Here is an 18,933-nt window from a genome sequence, read left to right on the forward strand (position 1 = left end):
TCCTTAGGAAATATTTTCTGAAGGCTTTAAAGCAGGACTGTATACGCAACTGTGCCCAGCATTGTGCTGGCATTTCCTATATAGCACCATATGAAAATAGCGTTAAGCCAGAAGCAGAAATACTCATTCAGGTGTGGGAACTGGCAGAGCAGATCGAGGTGGTCAGCTGGCTTCAAACTTCTCCAAAGTTTTCGTGTGCTCACCTTCACTTCTTGGTTCCTTCTCTGCAGAAGAACTGTGGCTAGCAGGTGAGTGAATTAGATGGGGAGAGCAATAGGTAAGGGAGTGGTTGTGAATGGTTACCTACAGGTTGTACAGATGGTGCAGAGGTGGTCAGCTGGTTTTTCTTCAGTGTTGGGGTGTAACCTGGGACTATAGCCATGCTGTCTAGGCAATGTTGGTTTGGAGATCAGGTAGCTTTAACTAGTGTAAATGCTGCTCAGTAGCTTAAATAAAAATATAGAGCATTTACACTTTTGTGTAATTGCCTATTATCCCAATTTATTGGCTTTGGAGTGGGGAAAAGCAGTGTCCAGGAACCAAGCTACTTCACTCAGTATGGAATTACCATTCTGTAGTAATGGACTGTGCTTCAGAAGTTGCATATTTTCTCATTTTGGAGTTCAGCGTTGTTTCATGTCCATCAAAATTTTCCCAAATAGCTTTATTCTTATATTTAGAAGTAGCAAAGCCTTGTTGCAAGCTCGTGGAAAGATGTTTGGAAGATATCCTATTCCATATTTTCTCAATTAGAAACAGCTGCCTTTTAAATATACAAGAGCAGCTACTGTATTGTATCAGAGGCAGTGTTTACTAATACTCATGTCTACAAAAAAAGTCTGTGTATTGAGCCCTGCTGACAACCAAGGACAAACTAAGAACGTATGACTTGTCTCCTGGATCAGAGCATTCCTGATGTAGGCTATGTTCTGCATTAGAAACTTAAGGAGGAAAACCAAGCAGCTCTACAGTGTGGGTTTGTCATGTATGACAAGGGGTTTTGTGCATCTCAGTAAAAGAGAAAGCTGTTCTTCTATTGGATAAGTGGAAAGCTGCCAAGCAGTTTTTATGCTTCTCATGAAGCAGCACTCAGCCTCTGCAGCATCTTTTGCAGATGAAGTTTGTAGGTTACCAGTGTCCTGCCAGGCTGGGCTGGCGGCAGCATGAGAGGCTTGGTAGCCAGGAGGTGTGGGTCTGCCTCAAGACATGGGCACTGCTGAGCACTGCTCTGCCAGCTTGCCAGGCGTGCAAACCAGACACGTTTCCAGCTGCTGTGAAGGCACCAAGCAATATCCTGTTCCTATGTGGATGTTGTTGCCTAAACAGTTTGGCATGATGAGGAAGGCCATGGCAGAGAGGATGTGAAAGCAGACCAGCATGCTGCCATTCCTATAATCGATAGGACAGAAACAAAGGAAGGTGGCAGGGTAATTGTATAGGGAAGATGGTTTTTTAAAGTGCATTTAAACTCATTGCAATGAAACTGTGACTCCTTTAGAAATTAAGAGGAGCAGCAGATGGGATCTATTCCAGAGGGCGGGAGGTGACTGTCTGTGAGTTGGAATTAGTGGTTTTATGGCTTGCTTTGGTCACACTTAAGTCACTTGATTTTCTGATGAATACAGGGAAGCCCAGATAGCAGATATTTGGGGGTTGATTGGGATGTTGTTTTTACTTTCATTCCTTGTGGACAGAAGGGTCATGTTATGTTTTTATTTGAATTTACATATTATAAAAGGGTTTTCTTTATGGAAGATTTTTTTGTTTGTTTAGCTGAATTTGTGCTTCATGCCACTGTTTCTCCCCTTCACTAGTGGATTTCATTTTCGTAAGAGGCAAGTGTAACTATGTCACATGGGAAAATATTTCCAGATCAGTTTGAAACATACCTTTATTCCCTTTCCTCCCTAAAGTATATGTTTCATGAGATCATTTTTTCCCCTCCAATTGTATTATGTCAAAATTTGATCCAAAGAGCCCTGAGGAGTAGAAATAATCTCTCTTATATTGTTCTAAGGCAAGCATAGGTACACAGGCTTCAGGAGTAGTGAGGCTGGAAGGAGTACAGCCCTTCCAAGTGCCCAGGCTGCTGGTGTGGGTCAGCTGGAACAGCTTGGCTCCCATGGCTTTCCTGTTAATTCAAGAGCTGACAGCAATGATGGTATCTCCTACTGCTTCTCTATTGGCAGATGTGGCAGGCAAAAAGCAATTGAATGCAGCCACTTCTGAGAGTGCCTTTGGGGATTTGAGTCTGTGCAGGAAGTCAAACTGCACCTGTTTGGCTTGTAGAGTGTAATTTCTCATTTGGGTATTTGCAGCACTTGTGCTGTTGTTTCTTTACCAGTACTCTTGTCAGAAGGTGTAGGAAGGAGTGTCTCCAGAGAGCTGTGTTTTCTTTGGATTCAATAGGATTGATAGGAGAAAAGGACAGAATTATACAGGTGCTGTCCATAATAAAATGCCTGAAGTATGGAGGGGTTGGTTATGTCTGTGTGTGCCACCACTGGTGGTAGTACCAGCATCAGCCTACTGAGAGGTACCAGCAATGGTACCTCTCAGTAGGCTGACATTGGAAAACAAGCTTTTTTCACTATTAGGAGCTGCAGCCTCTTGCTGAACATCTTGCAGCTCTGGAAACATCTTTTCTTTCTAAGACATGGCAGAGTCAGCAAGCTACTCCACAGAAACCTTGGACAGTTGTGTTGTCACACACAAAAGAGATATGCAAGTATAAACATTCTTTCTCTGTACCATGGAGTGCTTTATGGTGGATGCTGGGTGAAGAGAAGGAAGGATTCAGTACAAGTGGCTGAAATGTAGAATAGAAGTTAGACCCAACATGGCTTTTTTGTTTTCAATAAATTATCCCAAATGCAAGGTGTCAAACAGAATTTCTCTACAAGTACTTCTTACCCTGTTCAGTATCTTGGAGCTGGCAGTTCCTTTCAAAAGAAATGAGCTAAAACAGTATTATATGCAAACTTACTTTCATCATCTCATTCTCATTTAGACTGAAATGGTTTTTATCTCATGTTAGAAGGTTTCTGAGAAGGAAAAGACAAACAGCTACTAGCCATCAGCTTCTCCTGTAACAGGCTGTGAGCTGTACCCAGTACTGAGCGAAGGACATGCTGAGGGAATGAGAGTTTCCACACCATGCTCAATCCATTTCTTGCCATTGCATGGGTGTACAAAATGTGTGAGTGACTCAAAGAGAAGATCCTATGATTGTCAGTGTCATTTTATACTTTACAAAAAATGGCTGTAACCTTTGCAAGGACCTTTTTTGTGGAATGTTTTGGAGTAGGCATCTGTTCTAGTAAATATCTAAAGGGCTTTCTTTTGGCACTTCGTCATTAGTACTCGGGTATGTTAGTGTGATAGCTAAGCAGCATGTTATCCAGCAGTCTGTGTACATTCAGTAGAACCACCAGCGTTAGGCATTTTATTTTCAGATATAGAATAATCTTTTGTGAAGTTCTGTCTGAATTTGTATGAAAGACATACCAAAAGGGGTGGTTTTAGCCTAATTCTATTTCAGAGAAGAATGAAAAGTAATTATTTCAAGCTTTGCTTCAAAAGAAGATGCATTTAGGAAAAGCCTTCCCCAATTCAAGTGAAGTTGTCCACTCTGAAACAGAAATAAGAGGAATTATTTTTATAATTTTACTCAGTTGACTTTTATTGTGTTTCTGTAAACTCAGATATCAATATAACAAGAAATTTTAAAACATGGAGGAGGAAGAAGTGAATATATGGAATAACCAGACAGGTATCTGGTGGGGAGCAGAACAACTGAAAATATGGCTCTGTCAATCAGGTACCTATACAGAGTGTTGTTATTGGGGTAGGCAAAATCTCATTTAGCTGACGGGTCTCAGCGTTACTGTTCATTCAGAACAGATGGGAAGAGCAGTTGCACTCTTGAATCACTGGCATCCTCACACAGACCAAAAGGCATATGAAAGGCAGCCACAAAATGCAAAATGTTTTCCAAAGACCCAATAAAAGTTTAGTGACAAGTGTATTTGATTTCAGCTGTGTGTAAGGAAGAAAATATTAATGAGGAGCATGGAATTATATTGAAAAGTTGGAAATGGCCAGAGGGAACTGAGAGGGAGATTCTAAGTAAAATTACTGAATTCAGAGTTGGACTGTGAAGAGTAGGTGTGATCTAGTCTCCTGATGTTAGAAGTCAGAAAAATACATGTCTCTCAGCTTTTTCTGTGCAAACTATCAGAATTGTTTAAAGCCATATTTAGTTTGCATCAGCTTCGAGTGAAAGTGGCCTGCAAGGACTCAAGTTTAGCTGAGTGCTGTCACAGGCAATACAAAGTAAATGGCAGCCTCTAGGGGACCTGAATAATATGGTTTATTTCAGGACCAGAGAGACTAACACTTCTACTCTATTAATTATTCTAATTTGAATTCTCCTCCTATAGCATTATGTTCCATAGGTCTCAACTTCTTATCCCTGCAGGGAAGCCACTGCTGGCCTGGAAAGCTGTGTTGGTTCCTGCTGTGCTACTACTGTCAATGTTGGCTACCTGCAAGTGTTAATGGGGAAGGTCCCTGGCTATAACCCAGCATTCATGTTTATGTAAGTTCCTGTTCTCTGGGATCTTCTGCCACTTCTAGGATCTTTCCTGCAGCCAAGATTTTCACCTTCCTCTTTCCAGACATTCTACTCTGTATTTTTCTTAAGACAGTCACTTTTTTTCATGGGCTCTTCTTTGTGGCATAGAACACCAAATACCTGATATTCCTTATATGAATAGTCTATATGCAGAAGCACAGCATTATGATCAGCCTTGCAATTGGGCATAATGTCACCTATCTTTTAGTTAGGGAATTCAGGACATACCACTTCTGTTTAGTCCAAATATTACCGAAATTAGCAGTCTGTCCAAGTTGCAGCTAGAGCAGGCTTCTGCTTAATTGTTCAAAATTTCAGTTTTTGAAAGACACTGGAAGTTGTACACACACCATGCCCCAGTCCTTTGCTAACAGAATCATAAAACGGTTAAGGTTGGGAAAGATTTTCAAATCCAGCCATTACCCCAGCACTGCCAAGTGTCCCCAAGTGCACATCTGCAAGTCTTTCAAATACTTTCAGGCAGGGTGACTCCACCACTTCCCTGGGTAGCATGTTCCAATGCCTGATGACATGACTCTTTCAGTGAAAAAACTTGTTCTCATATCTAATCTAAACCTCCTTTAGCACAACTTGAGGCCATTTCCTCTTGTTCTTACCAGTTTTTATCTGGGGTGAGAGACTGACCCCCAGCTGGCTATTACCTTATTTCAAGTAGCTGTAGAGAGCACTAAGGTCCTCCTTTTCCCTAGGCTGAACACCCCCAGCTCCCTCAGCTGTTCCTAATGACACTGGTGCTCCAAACCCTTCCCCAGCTCCGCTGCCCCTCTCTGGACACGCTCCAGCCCCTCAATGTCTTTCTTGCAGTGAGGGGCCCAGAACTGAACACAGGGTTGGAGGTGTGGCCTCAGCAGTGCTGAGCACAGGGGGATGGTCACTGCCCTGCTCCTGCTGGCCACACCAGAGCTGACCCAGGCCAGGATGCCATCGGCCTTCTTGGCCACCTGGGCGCATGCTGGCTTATGTTTGGCCAGTTATGGACCAGCAACCCCAGGTCCTTTTCTGCTGGGCAGCTTTCCAGACACTGCCCCTGGCCTGTAGTGCTGCCTGGGATAGTTGTGACTCAAATGCAGGATTTAGCACTTGGCTTTGTTAAGCCTCATACAATTGGCCTCAGCGCATGGATCTATGCTGTCCAGGTCCCTCTGGAGAGCCTTCCTGCCCTCCAGCTGATCAACATTCTCACTCATCTTGGTGTCATCTGCACTCAACCCCCACATCCAGATAATTGAAAAAATATTAAATGTGATTGGCCCCAATACTGAGCCCTAAGGAACACGACCAGTCACCAGCCACCGGTGGATTTAACTCCATTAAATCCAACACTCTATTGGCACAGCCATCCAGCCAGATTTTTACCTAGGGAACAATGCAACCATCTAAGCCATGAGCAGTCAGATTCTACAGGAGAATGATGTGGGAATTGGTGACAAAGGCTTTACTGAAGTCCAAACAGACAAGGTCCACAGCCTTTCCTTCTTCCAGTAAGTGGATCACCTAGATGGTTCCTCTCCTCTGTATTGTATTTCCAGTAGAAATCTAGTAAGTTGAACTCCCCCACAAGAGCAAGGGCCAGAGATCAGGAGACTTTTCCCAGCTGCTTTTGGAATATTTTTTCTGTCTTTATCTTGGTTGGGCACTCTGTAATAAACTCTGACCAGGATATTTGGCTTGTTGACCTTTCCCCTGATTCTTACACATAAACCCTCAACCCTGTCATCACCATCATCAAGCTCTAGATATTCATAAGTCTCCCTAACATAAAAGCTTACCCCACCACCTGACTGTCCTTACTCATCCCATCTGAAGAGGTTCTACCCACTGCAGCACTCCAGTTGTGTGAGCCATCCCACCATGTTCCCATTAATGCATCATTAGCTTTCCTCCTGTGCAGTGGTTTCCAGCTCCTCCTCTTTGTTGCCCATGCTATGGGCATTGGAGTAAATCCATTTTGGTTGGGCTAATGATTCTGCCAGCTTTTTCAGGGAGAAGCTGTAATTCCTATGTGACCATACTGGGGAGCTTCCATGGTTTCTAACACATTGGTAACCCTTGCATCTTTGCTGCTACATGGATCTCCCTCCTCTACCTCCACTGAGAATCAGACCAAAGAACCTCATGAGCACACTATCCCATATGGAATGCCACCCCCATGCTTATATCTGTTGAGCCTAGTTTTATCCCTTTCACCCTTTAGCTCTAGTTTGAAGGTCTTTCAGTGACATCTGCTAATTATTGTGCAAAGATCCTTTTCCCCCTGTGAGACAGGTGGACCCTGTCTGTTGCCAGCCATGTTCCTGTGAATGTTGCTGATTAAGTGCTGATGTAGAAAATGTGTGTATCACTAAAGATTTTATTCATTTTCTCTTAACACTCTTGAAGTAGAAGTATATGGCTTTGTTCTAAGCTTTTTAAGCCTCATGTGTTTCATACAGTGTGTGATAAATACATTCTATACAGGGTGATAATGTAGGGGAGAATGAACTTCAGTAGTCACATGGATGTGAATGTTTGGAAAGTTTTGGGCTCTGTCTGTGCCATAACATACTAGAAACACTGCTTTGGTCCAGTTGGCAGCACAAGAGTAGTGTGATGTGTCCATACAGTGCCTGAAGGGCTTGTTAACAGTGGGACCCCTTATGCTGTGGGTGCAGAATTTCAGATTTCTGAAGACGGAAATGGGCTGGAGACACCTGTAGAAATGGCTTACTAAATATAGTATGTGAACACTAACAACTGTAGATGTGTTGTAACATCAGCTGCTCTCATCTGTTGCATCAGAGCTCTTTGCAAGGCTGGGTCTTTGAGTGATTAAATGTTGAAGTCTGTTGCTAAATGGACAAACTTGGAGTGAACAGAGAAAATAAGTTCAATCTAGCCTTCTGGATACTCATTAAGGGGATGCTGAGCTTTCCACAAACCAGGTATGTACACGTTTATCAGCCTGAATGTGTCTGAAATTAGTTTTTACACCAGGATCACTTTAGATACTGCTTTAAGACAGAGTACAAGAGGGGTTGTGTGAGAGAAAGAAATGTCAAGAGGGGCAAAGAGAAACAAGAGCTGTGGAGGACATTGCCTGAGTTATATTATGCTCATTAATTCAATTTGAGGCAGGAATGTGTGTAAATAAACCCTGGCAGCTGCAGCAGCTCTCATTTCTTCAGGGCTTTGGCAAGAATGCAGGGGCCAATGGATATGAAATCCTGGCTCTCTTTTGAGAAATTGCAGGCAGACAGCTCTGCAGCCAGAAGAAAGAACAATCTAAGATTTACTGAGAAGACGTAATCACTTTAAGCAGACTTGAAGAGTGTGGAGTTTCAGACATGCAGATTTGGAGGTAAAATTAGTGCAGACAAAAACTAAGTCATTGGAAAACCATGGGGCTTACCTAATTCTCCTGGGTTAATGGCATTATTCATGTTCCAAATATTCAGCCTCAAAATGGAGCAGGAAAACTGCAGCTGTAACATTAGGTGTCTTCAGAATAACCTGAGTCTGGATATTCACCAGCAATTTTCTGCAGGTAGTGTGGCTGTTTGTGCCATGTACTGAAAGTCAGATGTGCTGACCACGTTAAGTGAACTGGCTTGTGTCCCAGAGTTTAGTCTGTGGTGCTCTTCCTGATTCTGGATCCCCAGGAGTGCCTGGAAGAGCATTCCCATCACTTCACATAGACCAAGAATGTGTGCTCCCCCACCAGACTATTCAGAGGAAAGATCCCTGAGTGGGTACTGCAGAGCTCAGGATGGAGAGAAGGATGGTTCTGCAGCAGTTAGCAAGTGATGCTGGATTTTCAGATCAGTGGATTTTTCAGCTCTGTTTTTTTAAGTAGTAGTAGTAGTTGCTATTTGGCTGAAACTGATTTGAATGTGAGCTTGATATATCAGCTACAATTTAAAAAAATTTTAAAAGCAAAAGCAAAACAAACCCAATGGGAACAGTCTGTGACCAAAGGAGAATCCTTGGTTTTGCTGACTTTAATCTAGTTGTTTAAATGACAATATCACCCAAAGCCAAAATGGTTTTAAAGGCACAGAGATGAATGTTTTAATGGCAGTTATTAGAAGTCACTATTAATTGATTATATTTTACCAAGTACTTAAAATCTGACAGTTACCTTATCTATAAAAAAGCAAGATTTTTTTCCTCAAATGGAAACCAGCTTATAGTATAGGTCTTCTTTTTAATCTCAATTCTATTGTCTTCAAATATTTGCATATCAGAAAATTTAATTTTGTTAAAAGCATATTGGCAAGGGAGTTTGTGTGAAAACAAGGTCTAGTAAGGTCAGAAGCATAGAGCAAAAGCTGCAAATGGAAGAACTTGACCTTAGCAATAATAATAATAATGCTTAGTATTTGAATGTTCACTGGGTTTTAGAATATCTGCTTTGCTTTGCACATTAGATAAATTAGTGCAAACAAAGGTGTTGATGTATTTAATTGTAACTCTTCATGTAGCAAAGTTTGTCAATAATGCTTTCAAAATACATTCCCTAAACAGCACTTTAAAATATTTATGTACTGTGACTTTACCACTATCTTCTTCTATAGTACAGGTACCTATGTCTGGCAGATGATAAGCCAGGAGGCATCCAGGGGTGTCAAAACAATCAGATTAATTATTTGGATTCTGAACTGGCAGCTATTTTGTTAAATAGCTGTGTCTCTGTAGCAGAAGCAGAGCTACATGCAATGCATTGACATTGTAAGTTTTTCTTACTACTTTTCAAGTGAATCCATGAACACACCAGAGGTTTTGTGCCTTTGAATTTGGAGAGTACTGATGGACATTTGGAAATATAGGTCATAGAAACAGAGAACTGGGAAAACGCAGCCCAACAGTCAAGCAAGGATAGATCCTGTCATACATAACACAGGCATTAATTTTGTTGAAAGTGGCAACATGCAGAAGTTTACTGATCTTTCAGACAATTTTGTTATAAGTTTGTCATAAATCTATTTCTATTACTGTGGAAAGTATCTGCTGGAGAAGCGGCGGTCAAAACTTGGGGCATACTGCTGAGACACTTAGTATGTTTTATGCTCCCCTCTATTTTAAGCTGTTGTTTACATCCAGTGTTGTTATTGCCCCTTTCAGCCCAGCTCACCCTTGACACTGCTAGCTTCAAACATCATCTAATGCGTGATTTAGCAATAGAGGAGCAGCAAGATCTGTTCACACCTGCTGTCTTTCAATAGCTGCCTCTGGGTCAGTAGCCTCTGGCTGGCTTTGCCATCCTTGAGAAACTTGAATTTTAAGCATTTGCTCCTGTCAAGAGCAGCATAAGGAGCACTCTTTCATCAGTTTCAGTACAGTGAGTCTGAACACACATGTCCAAGTCCCCTGGAAGTCTCTGCTTGCTGCTGGTTTTGGCTGGAATAAAATCAGTTGTGATTTGTATTCTGCCTCTTGTGGGCTTCTCTGCTGATATACAGAGAGGCATCCAGTGTTTAACATCTGCACACAACACAGCCTCACTGGCATGGTTGTTTTCTTCCTACTTCTTTACCCACTGTCTCCCTGCACCCTGGTGTGTATCCCCACCTGGGTGCAGCCACAGTCACCTCAGGTCACTGTCACCTTGCACCACAAGTTTTGTGTACATTTGGATGCATATGGCATTTAAAACTTAATTTCTACTAACATACCTGCATTGGTTTGTAGGTAAGATTTTCTCTTTGTTTCTCTCATGTCCTGGATTTACACTCTTTTCCCTCTTGCTGCTCAGAGACAGATGAGGGGCAGCTTTTGCAGTGTCAAGTTTGACTCCTCCTGGCTGGCTCCTTGCAGGGCCCCCATGCTGTGCAGGGCTGGCAGTCACAGTCCTGCTTCCTGCTCATTCCCTGGGCCCCTTGCACCTGTTCAGTGAGCCACCTCCAGGAGCGTCCCATCCACTGGAAGCTGCTCCTTTGCCCCAGACTGTGCAGAGCTTTTTCCAGTAGGGCTTCAAAGGAGCAGAAAGGACTTGAGGGAGAAATTTTGTGAGCCGTCTGGCAGTCACGGCAGGGGATTGAAGGGCATTTTCCAAAGTGCCCTCAATTAATTAGTGTTGCTGAGGCTAGAAACTTACTGTAGCCCAGGTATAGCTTTGAGTGCTAACACTGCAGGGAAGGCCCTGAAGAGTCATTTCAGCGAGTTCTTTGCTTTACATTTGATTCCTTCCTTTTTTCTTTTTCTTCCGGTGGGACTTAACTAGGACAGGAATCAGAGTCTGGCTGAAGCAGAATTTATCACAGTAGAATACATTACTGAGTTAGAGCTCTTTCTCCCTGCTTTGCTACTGCTGGCCATTTGTAATCTGTTAAACAATTTGGAAAGTTTTAAACTTTGTGCCAGAACAGCTATGAAACATAAAAAAGTAGCTAGTGCTGTCCTAAACTGAAAAAATCAATATGATAGTCAGAAGTGTGGCTGCACTGCTGTGCTTTGGTCAGCATGGTGACATGCAGAGCACTTCTATGCCACAGCTGCATTCTGCAGTTAAGATTCAGTATTCTGAAGTCCAGTAAGCCTCCTGTTCTGCCTCCATGGTCTGCCTGTTTTGGGGATTTTTATTTATTAAATCATATATCCAAAGATATTTTCTCTATGTATATTTTTTCACATGTGGAACTTTCTCCTTATATTGACCAGCATTTCAAATTAAGTGGGGTTTTTTAGCTGCAAGCCAGTGATGGGTTTGAAACTTATCTTAAGGTTATAAAGCAAGAAGGTGAATTTAATAGCAAAGGAGAAGGAAGAGATTCATCAATTCTTATTTTGGACAAGAGACAATATATGCTTTCTACCAGGCAGTGTTGTCATGTATGCCATTTAAAACACTTGATAGGGATGTTTTTAATAAAATTAATCCATTAAGAATAGTTTTCATATCTACTAAGGAAAGTGGAAACTTTTGTTTTTGGAGCCCAAGGCTAGAAGGCTGAGAGGATGTGAATGTCAGTATGTTTAAGTAATTATTGCTGTGATTTTATAGACTAATATGTTGTGACCTTTATGTGCCTCTCATAAAAGCTGGGAATTTCCCCCTTTGCAGTAATAAAAATTTCCTATTGTTGAATTTTTATGGTAAAAATACCCCAAGAATATATACCTTTCCTATAGAGTCCATCTTGTTGTGGGCTTGAACAGTGTCACTGTAAGGCTTGGGTGGGTTTTAATATGACTTTAATTCTACCATCAATGTGTGCTTTACAATATGACTGCTACTGTAATTGCATATTTACCTTCAAACAATAGCTTGCAGTGTTGTGTAATTTTTTTTTCATTACTTGGGTACATGTGTCATGTTTGATAGTGCTACTTATTGTGCTGTGTGCAAGATGATATATTCCTTGAAATCTTTTGGGGAGGGGTGTGGAATACAGTAACTATTCATATACACCAAATATGTCAGACTGAATACTAGAACATAGGATAATCATGGAAATGCAGTAATTTTTAAGCCTGTCTAAATTAACTTTCTAGCTCACCACATCATCCCCTGAAGTCAAAGAAATGATGCAGTACAGAGCCACCACCTAAATTATTAAAATGTGTTCCTTGGAGAGGAGATATGCTCATACATAAGTCTAACTCAATAAAGATTTATTGGATTTTTTGATAGTAGGAACTGAGTAAATAGACAAGAACGGGGGATATGGAAGGGGGAATTAAAGAGAGATGTATACCAGTGATCAGGTGGTGAAAAAGAAACCCATGTAATGAATAATAGTTCTATTTAAGTAGTATATACATAACATTTTAATGACAGTATTGAAATACTGTACTTCAGCTGTGTAATACTCTTAGGAACTTCACCAGTGCTAGTTCAAGGTCATTTTTTTAAACCTGGCTGTGCTGTTTTCCCAGCCTTGAACTACTGCTCCAGTTTTGTCATTTTCCCATCCATCTGTTGTCTATCCATTTGTCAGTGTTGATTTCCATGTATTCCTTTCCACTTTATTCAAGATATTTAAGGAAGGTGAAATCAAGATCTGATATAGCCACTCTATAGTGTCATATTGGCCTGTCCTTTCTTGCATTATTGTCCTGTTCTGCTTTTTTCCAGCAGTTCTGCCCCAAACACATTGTTTTCTGTGTCCCAAGTTCTTTTGTAGCCCATGACCTTCTTTTATTCCATGTCATTGATTTCATCTGACATTTATCAAACCATACTGTACTATTCTCTCTTGTCCTTTTTTCTCCTGTTGTTTCTTTATTCACTATAATGTTGGTGACCCTTTGTGCAGTTTCCCCTTCTCTTCAACCAGAACTGTCTTCTGTTCAGTTCTGTCATCTGCTTATCATAGATCTTGACTAATTCTCAAACCACTGGCTGTTTTTTGTCTCTGGTTTTTTTGGGTTTTTTTTTGACAATTCTCGTCATCATTTTTGTAGAAGCCACCATTTTTCCCAGGCTATCATGTTAGTGTCTTGCCACTTCAGTTCATGTACATAAGAAACCTAGTTATAAACAGCAAGTTGAAGTTATTCTTTAATTATACAAGGCACTGCTGAGAGAAAGTGAAGTAGTTCTTAAAGAGTGTCCCAGAAGAACAGGAACAGAGTAAAAGACAGAGCACAGAGCAGAAGCTTCTTAACAGCTGTTGCCTTTGAGTGTTTCTAAGCAGTGGTGTTTTGTGCTGTGTGAGAGGCAGATGGCAGATACTGCTGCCAGAGAGTCTGTATTGGTAGCCTGGGGTCACAGATGCCATGCAACATCATGGTAGTGTTTTCCAGTTACACACTTGGATTCAGGAAAATCAGTGCAGTGGATTTTAAAACATTATTTCTCTGTACTTAATTTCATAAAATGCATGCTAGACAGTTCTTCATTCAAATGCAAGATTGGTAGTATTTGTAAGTAGTGTTCAAAATACATGCACAGTTTTAACATCTTACTAATAGTCTTCACCCACATTTTGGCATAAAGACGTGTGTAAAACTTTGTCAAGGGGAGAAATACATCAAAAGGGTTAAGAATCCATAAGAGATTAAGGATCAAATGGCTCCACAGAGGAAGAGGGAACTCAAAACTGAATAATGCTGTGAGCTTTCTTGGAACAGAGCACTGCCAGCTGCTGTTATAATCCCATCACTCTCAATAGGCACAAAGCAAGTCTGGGACAATTGTGTCTCTGGGCTCAGTATTAAATGAGCTACTTTTGAAGCTGGTATGCAGGGTTATGTCATCCTCTTGATGAAGTGGCCTGTAGTGTGCATCCTTTACACATCTGTAACTACTTAGGAACGCCCCTGAAGTTTTCCAAATGGTTACAAACCACAGGATGATCACGAGAAGAGAAAGGACAGGGGAGTGAGAACACTAGGTTTTGCTGTGAACAAGCTTCCAGTCTAGAGGAGAGGCTTCTGCTCTGACTAAGCACTTTGCTTTTTCTTTTTTTTGGAAGGTAATCTCAGTACCATGTCACTGGATCTCCCTTTGCATGACTTGTACCAAGTGGACATCTGAAATTAGGCCTCTTAAGAGGCAGCATGCAAACTCAGCACAGTAATGATAGATGCACAGTGTTGAGTTGTGTTTTCAATGTATATCCCCTCATATTGGTTTATCCCTCCATATCCCCTCTTTGTACCTGTGTAGTCTACCCCAGTTTTCCCCTCCTTTGCCCCCCAAGAGCCACTCCCCTGTCCTTCCCCCGTTGGCTGTTTGGTTTTCCCCACCCTCCCTATATCTGGCTGCTCTGGGCGAGGCTCTTTCTCTTTCTCAGGATGTCCTTCGAAGCCACATGTGGCCTGGGATCTCTCCAGGCTCTCATTAAACTTTGGAACTAATCCTGAGGGAGAGCGCCTCTTTCCTTTGCTTGTGGGACCAGCTCATCTTTGGACTCACACGGGAGCTTCTCCAAGCCCCCCGGGATCCAAGGAGAAGTTCCTTCCCTCTGCCCACTCACCCCACTGCCCAGCTGGCCGGGCTCCACAGGGGTTCTATCCCCATGGATTCGAGGGGGAGACGCAGCAGCACAGTATGATGTTCATACAGTTGTCAGTCTTCTCACAGGTACACTAGGATAAACTGAGATATGCAGGTAGAAGTAGGGGAGTGTGAACACCTGAAGGGCTTAGATGTGCTTTTTGGAAATCGTTTCCCCGCCCTTTGATTCTTCTTTTCTCTACCCATTATCCTTCCTCTGCCCTCCCAGTGACTATCTGCTTCTTTCAGTGCCTGCATTCCTTTGGTCAGAAGAGACCAGAAAACAGGTTACCATTTCTCACCATGCTTGCTGGCCTAAAAAGAATAAGGCAGAGGCCAGCCCATTGCTCAAGCTTGCAGGCTGTGATGAGCTTTGATGGGAATCTAGTGCAGCAAAGTGTAGTGTGGGAAGCAGTAATGCAGAGTAAAGAGTTGGAGAAGAAGTTCATACTTTAATGCATGCCCTGATAGTTTTGCTGAAACTACTCTGGTGTATAGATCAGACTGGAAGCACTGAGTAGATTAATATCACTTTTCTAGGAACAGTCTGTAACATGTTCTTTTCTTAATGCTAAATTCTTTAATTTGAGCCTGGCACTAAGGATCTATATCAGGAACTGCAAGCAAGTCAAGGGGCCTTCTACAGAGCTGTGAAAGAGGTTCTGGAACTCACATCATCCTTATCACTGTAAAACTATGCTCCTTCCATCTAAGGTGCCAGCCTCTTTCTGAAGTGTTTCTTACCATGGCAAAGAATCCCCTTTCCTTTCTAGTACAGGTACAAAAGCAAATTGCTGGTCTGACTGGAGCCATCCTGAGTCTCCACATGTGTGGGCTGAACTCTGCCACCATGATGGGTGCCAAAATTTTCCTCATTCCAACTCAGAATCAATTCAAGAGCAAGGATGTAGTATGTCAGCCAGCTGCCCCTATCTACTCTGAATAACTTGGTGCATGTATTCTTTCTGAAATAGTAAAATGGAAAGGATTAATTTTAAAAGGGGTTTCAGGCCATTGTTCCCTGAGGAAAAATAGGGTTTAAACTCAGATTTTCAAATGCATATTAGAGTTAATGAGCATTTTTGTATGCCCTTGTGTCTGCTGCTCAAAGCTGTGCTCTTTCTATGTTAATTATCTTCTTCCTTTATTAGTCCAAACTCCACTGTTTTGATATTGCTAAGTCCCAAATCATACTTGTAATCTTTCCAAGCTTCAGCATTCAAAAATTCTCATTTTAACCCATTAATCTGAGCCTGCATCACTTGGAATTCCTCCTCAAGCTCCTCATGTACTGTTTCTAGTGTTGGCAACTCTTGCCGATTTATTATAAACAACATGAGCCTGGCTTTTTCTCAGGAGGCTGTAGGAACAGGAGAAAATTGGCAGTATACCTCCTCTGCTCTACTATGCTTTAGAAACTGAGTAAATCTCCACTTGTACTGTAGCATGAAGGAAGTTGCTCTGTTCATCAGGCAAGGATCCCATGTCTTCACAGTTGTTAGTCATAATCATTGAATATATGCACCCCTCATCCTTTTCTGTTATTTGATGTTATTTTGGACAGGTGACCCATTTAAGACATAAGAGAATTCATCTTCTAAGCGTGGCTTCAGACCATGCTAACAATAAAAACTTTCTGTGTAAATATAGAGAAAATATGTTGTTCTTTGACATAGAGCCTACAAAACCGTCTGTGCTGTAGGCTTAATTATCCCACCCTGGTGTCAGAGGCTTTGCATCCACCTACACATGAGATGGCTTACAGTTAGTGCTGATGTCTCTGTGCTAGTGCAGAAGCCCCCTTTGACCTCCCTAGTGTATCACATCAAGTACTGTTGTGTTTTGTTTCACTCCCTGGTCATGTCAGTACAGAACACCCTGCCCGTGCACCCAGAGTTACTTGGTGCCATATGTGTGACAGAGAAGATGAAGCAACTGAAGCAATGGAGGAAGGTACTCCAAGCTTAGTGCCACACTGATTTAGCAGCATGGGTGGAACTTTGCCATCTGCTTCCACCTTCTGTGGCAGACCTATCAGTATGCTAGGTTCCCAGTTTCTTTTTCTTAAGCTCCCTTTCATCTTACAGAAGGCTGATAGGATTCTTGGTGTTAACCTTCTGGCACTGTCAAGTCCTGGCTTGGGTTAGGTCTTCTCCTAGGCAATTCTGCAGCAGAGCAGAATTGCAGAATATATTGCTCTATGTGATAAAATTTGTCAGTGTTGTTTGTCTCCAGGAGAGAGTCCAGAATGAGAACACACACTACTTAAATTTTGTCATTGAATTGAATGATTGTTTATTACCAATCTATCAGTATTGCCTACCTTTTTATTTCTTGCAATTCACCACCAATGTAATAAGTTTTTAACATTTAGTTTTATACTTTTTGAAGCTCAATTGTGTGACTTCTGATGCTCCATTTCTGAGGCTTTATGAATAGTCCAGAGATGGCTACACTACTGATTTTTTCTTCAGTATCACTCTAGATCTTGCCAACTTTCCCACTGAAACACTGTGTAATAAAATGCAACCATGAATGTAGATTTCTACTTTTGTCTTTAGTCCTGAAGTGTATTGTAATTTCAGTTTATGTAGGTGTCAGATAAGCTTCTCCTTTGCTCAGTCATTTCAGTTCTGTCTTGACTTTAAATAATATTGCATGTTTTTTGAACTTTGACCTCTTCTGGCTAGTTGTTTTGTTTTTGGTTTTTTTTTTTTTTCATTTGCACTCTGCATGGTCAGATGGTCCATATAAATTTGCACAAAGCAATTTAAAGTCTGCCTGAAACTGAAGTGATGTTAATTCAGGAAGAAGCACTTTGACTGCCAGTAAGCAGGAGTTGCCTCCTGTGAAGTCAAATCAAGGTGAGATCTGACCTTTTATTTGAAAGAGGAAAAGGCTAGTGCAAGTTCTCACTGTGTTGCCAATTAATAAATGTTTTTAAGACAAATAATCTGCACTACAAAGGTTTTCTTTTCAGTGGGTGTTTCCAGAGTCAGAAAATACTCCAGTAGCCAAGGTTTATGCCATAATACACAAGGTGTATCAGGTGTTTTGAAATAATCCTAGAATCATAGAATGGCCTTGGAAGGGACCTTAAAGGTTATCTGGTTCCAACCCCCCAGCTGAGGATAGGAACACCTTTCACTAAACCAGGTTGCTCAGAGCCCCATCCAACTTGGCCTTAAACAGGAATAGAGCATCCACAGTCCCACTCAAGAACCTGTTCCAGTGCCTCACCACCCTCACAATTAATAATCACCACCCTCACACTAAATAATTTCTATAAAGAATCCTAACATCTAATTTACACCTGCCTTGTTTTACTTTGAAGCCATTCCCCCTTGCCTTGTTACTGCAAGCTCTTGTAAGTAGTCTCTCTCTCAGTCTTTCTCGTAGGCTCCCTTCAGAGGCTGGAAGGCTGCAGTTAGGTCGCCCTGTACCTTCTCTTTTCCAGGCTGAACAATCCCAGTTCTCTCAGCCTTTCCTTGTAGAAATGTTCCATCTCTGATCATCCCAGTGTCCCTCCTCTAGACTTGCTCCAACAGGTCCATGTCCTCCGTGTGCTGAGACTCCAGCACTGGATGTAGCCCTGCAGGTGGGGTCTGAGCAGAGCAGAGGGGCAGAATCCCCTCCCTGGCCTTGCTGCCTACGCTGCTTTGGATGCAGCCCAGGACACCACTGGCTTTCTGGGCTGTGAGAATACATTGCTGGATCCTTGCACCCCCAAGTCCTTGTTTATCAGGGGGTACACCTTTCTTGACCTTCATGTTCTGGAGCAGTTTATTTATGGAATGTAATTTCCACTGTGGTCAAACACTTACTTTGTGTTTGAATCACTCTTCTGTTGATTATTTGTCTCACACATGAATTTACCCTGCAGCCTTTTTCTTCCAAGGGCGCCTGAAGGGGCGCTTGGAACATCTCTTCTCTGTTCGCCTTCTTAGTTCAGCAAAATGTGAGTGAACCTGAACTACTGCCAAGATGAGATCTTCTGCCAAACTTCTTTGAGTTTAGCCAGTATATTCCAAAGTTTAAGAAGACTGCTGTTAGAATTTGAGGCTGGAATGATAGAGTACTTTAAAAGTCACTTTGTTATATCAAGACACTATGATGAGTGGTAAGAAGTCTGCCAGAAGAACAATACTGCATCCCTGGAAATGAATCATCTTTCATCCCTTGCTAGGACATGCTGCTGACTTCAGCATGCCTTGTTTTTGCTGTTTTCATCATCTTTTCAGGCCAGGGTTTGAAAAGGAGATAAATACCTGGCTTTCACACATGCTAGATCAATTTGTTGAAACTTCTGATGAGTTCAGAAGCTCAACTGGAGTGCGTGCACATTGCCTTAAGGCCA

The 18,933-nt window shown here is 41.9% G+C and overlaps 1 protein-coding gene across 6 annotated transcripts in view; it reads left to right on the top strand.

The window, feature by feature from the left end:
- Positions 1–18,933, top strand: part of ATP8A2 (ATPase phospholipid transporting 8A2) — a 317,425-nt gene that overhangs the window by 221,329 nt on the left and 77,163 nt on the right. The window lies entirely within an intron of this gene.

This window comes from Lonchura striata, chromosome 1 (genome assembly GCF_050655825.1).
Source record: "Lonchura striata isolate lonStrDom1 chromosome 1, ASM5065582v1, whole genome shotgun sequence".
Lineage (NCBI taxonomy): Eukaryota > Metazoa > Chordata > Aves > Passeriformes > Estrildidae > Lonchura > Lonchura striata.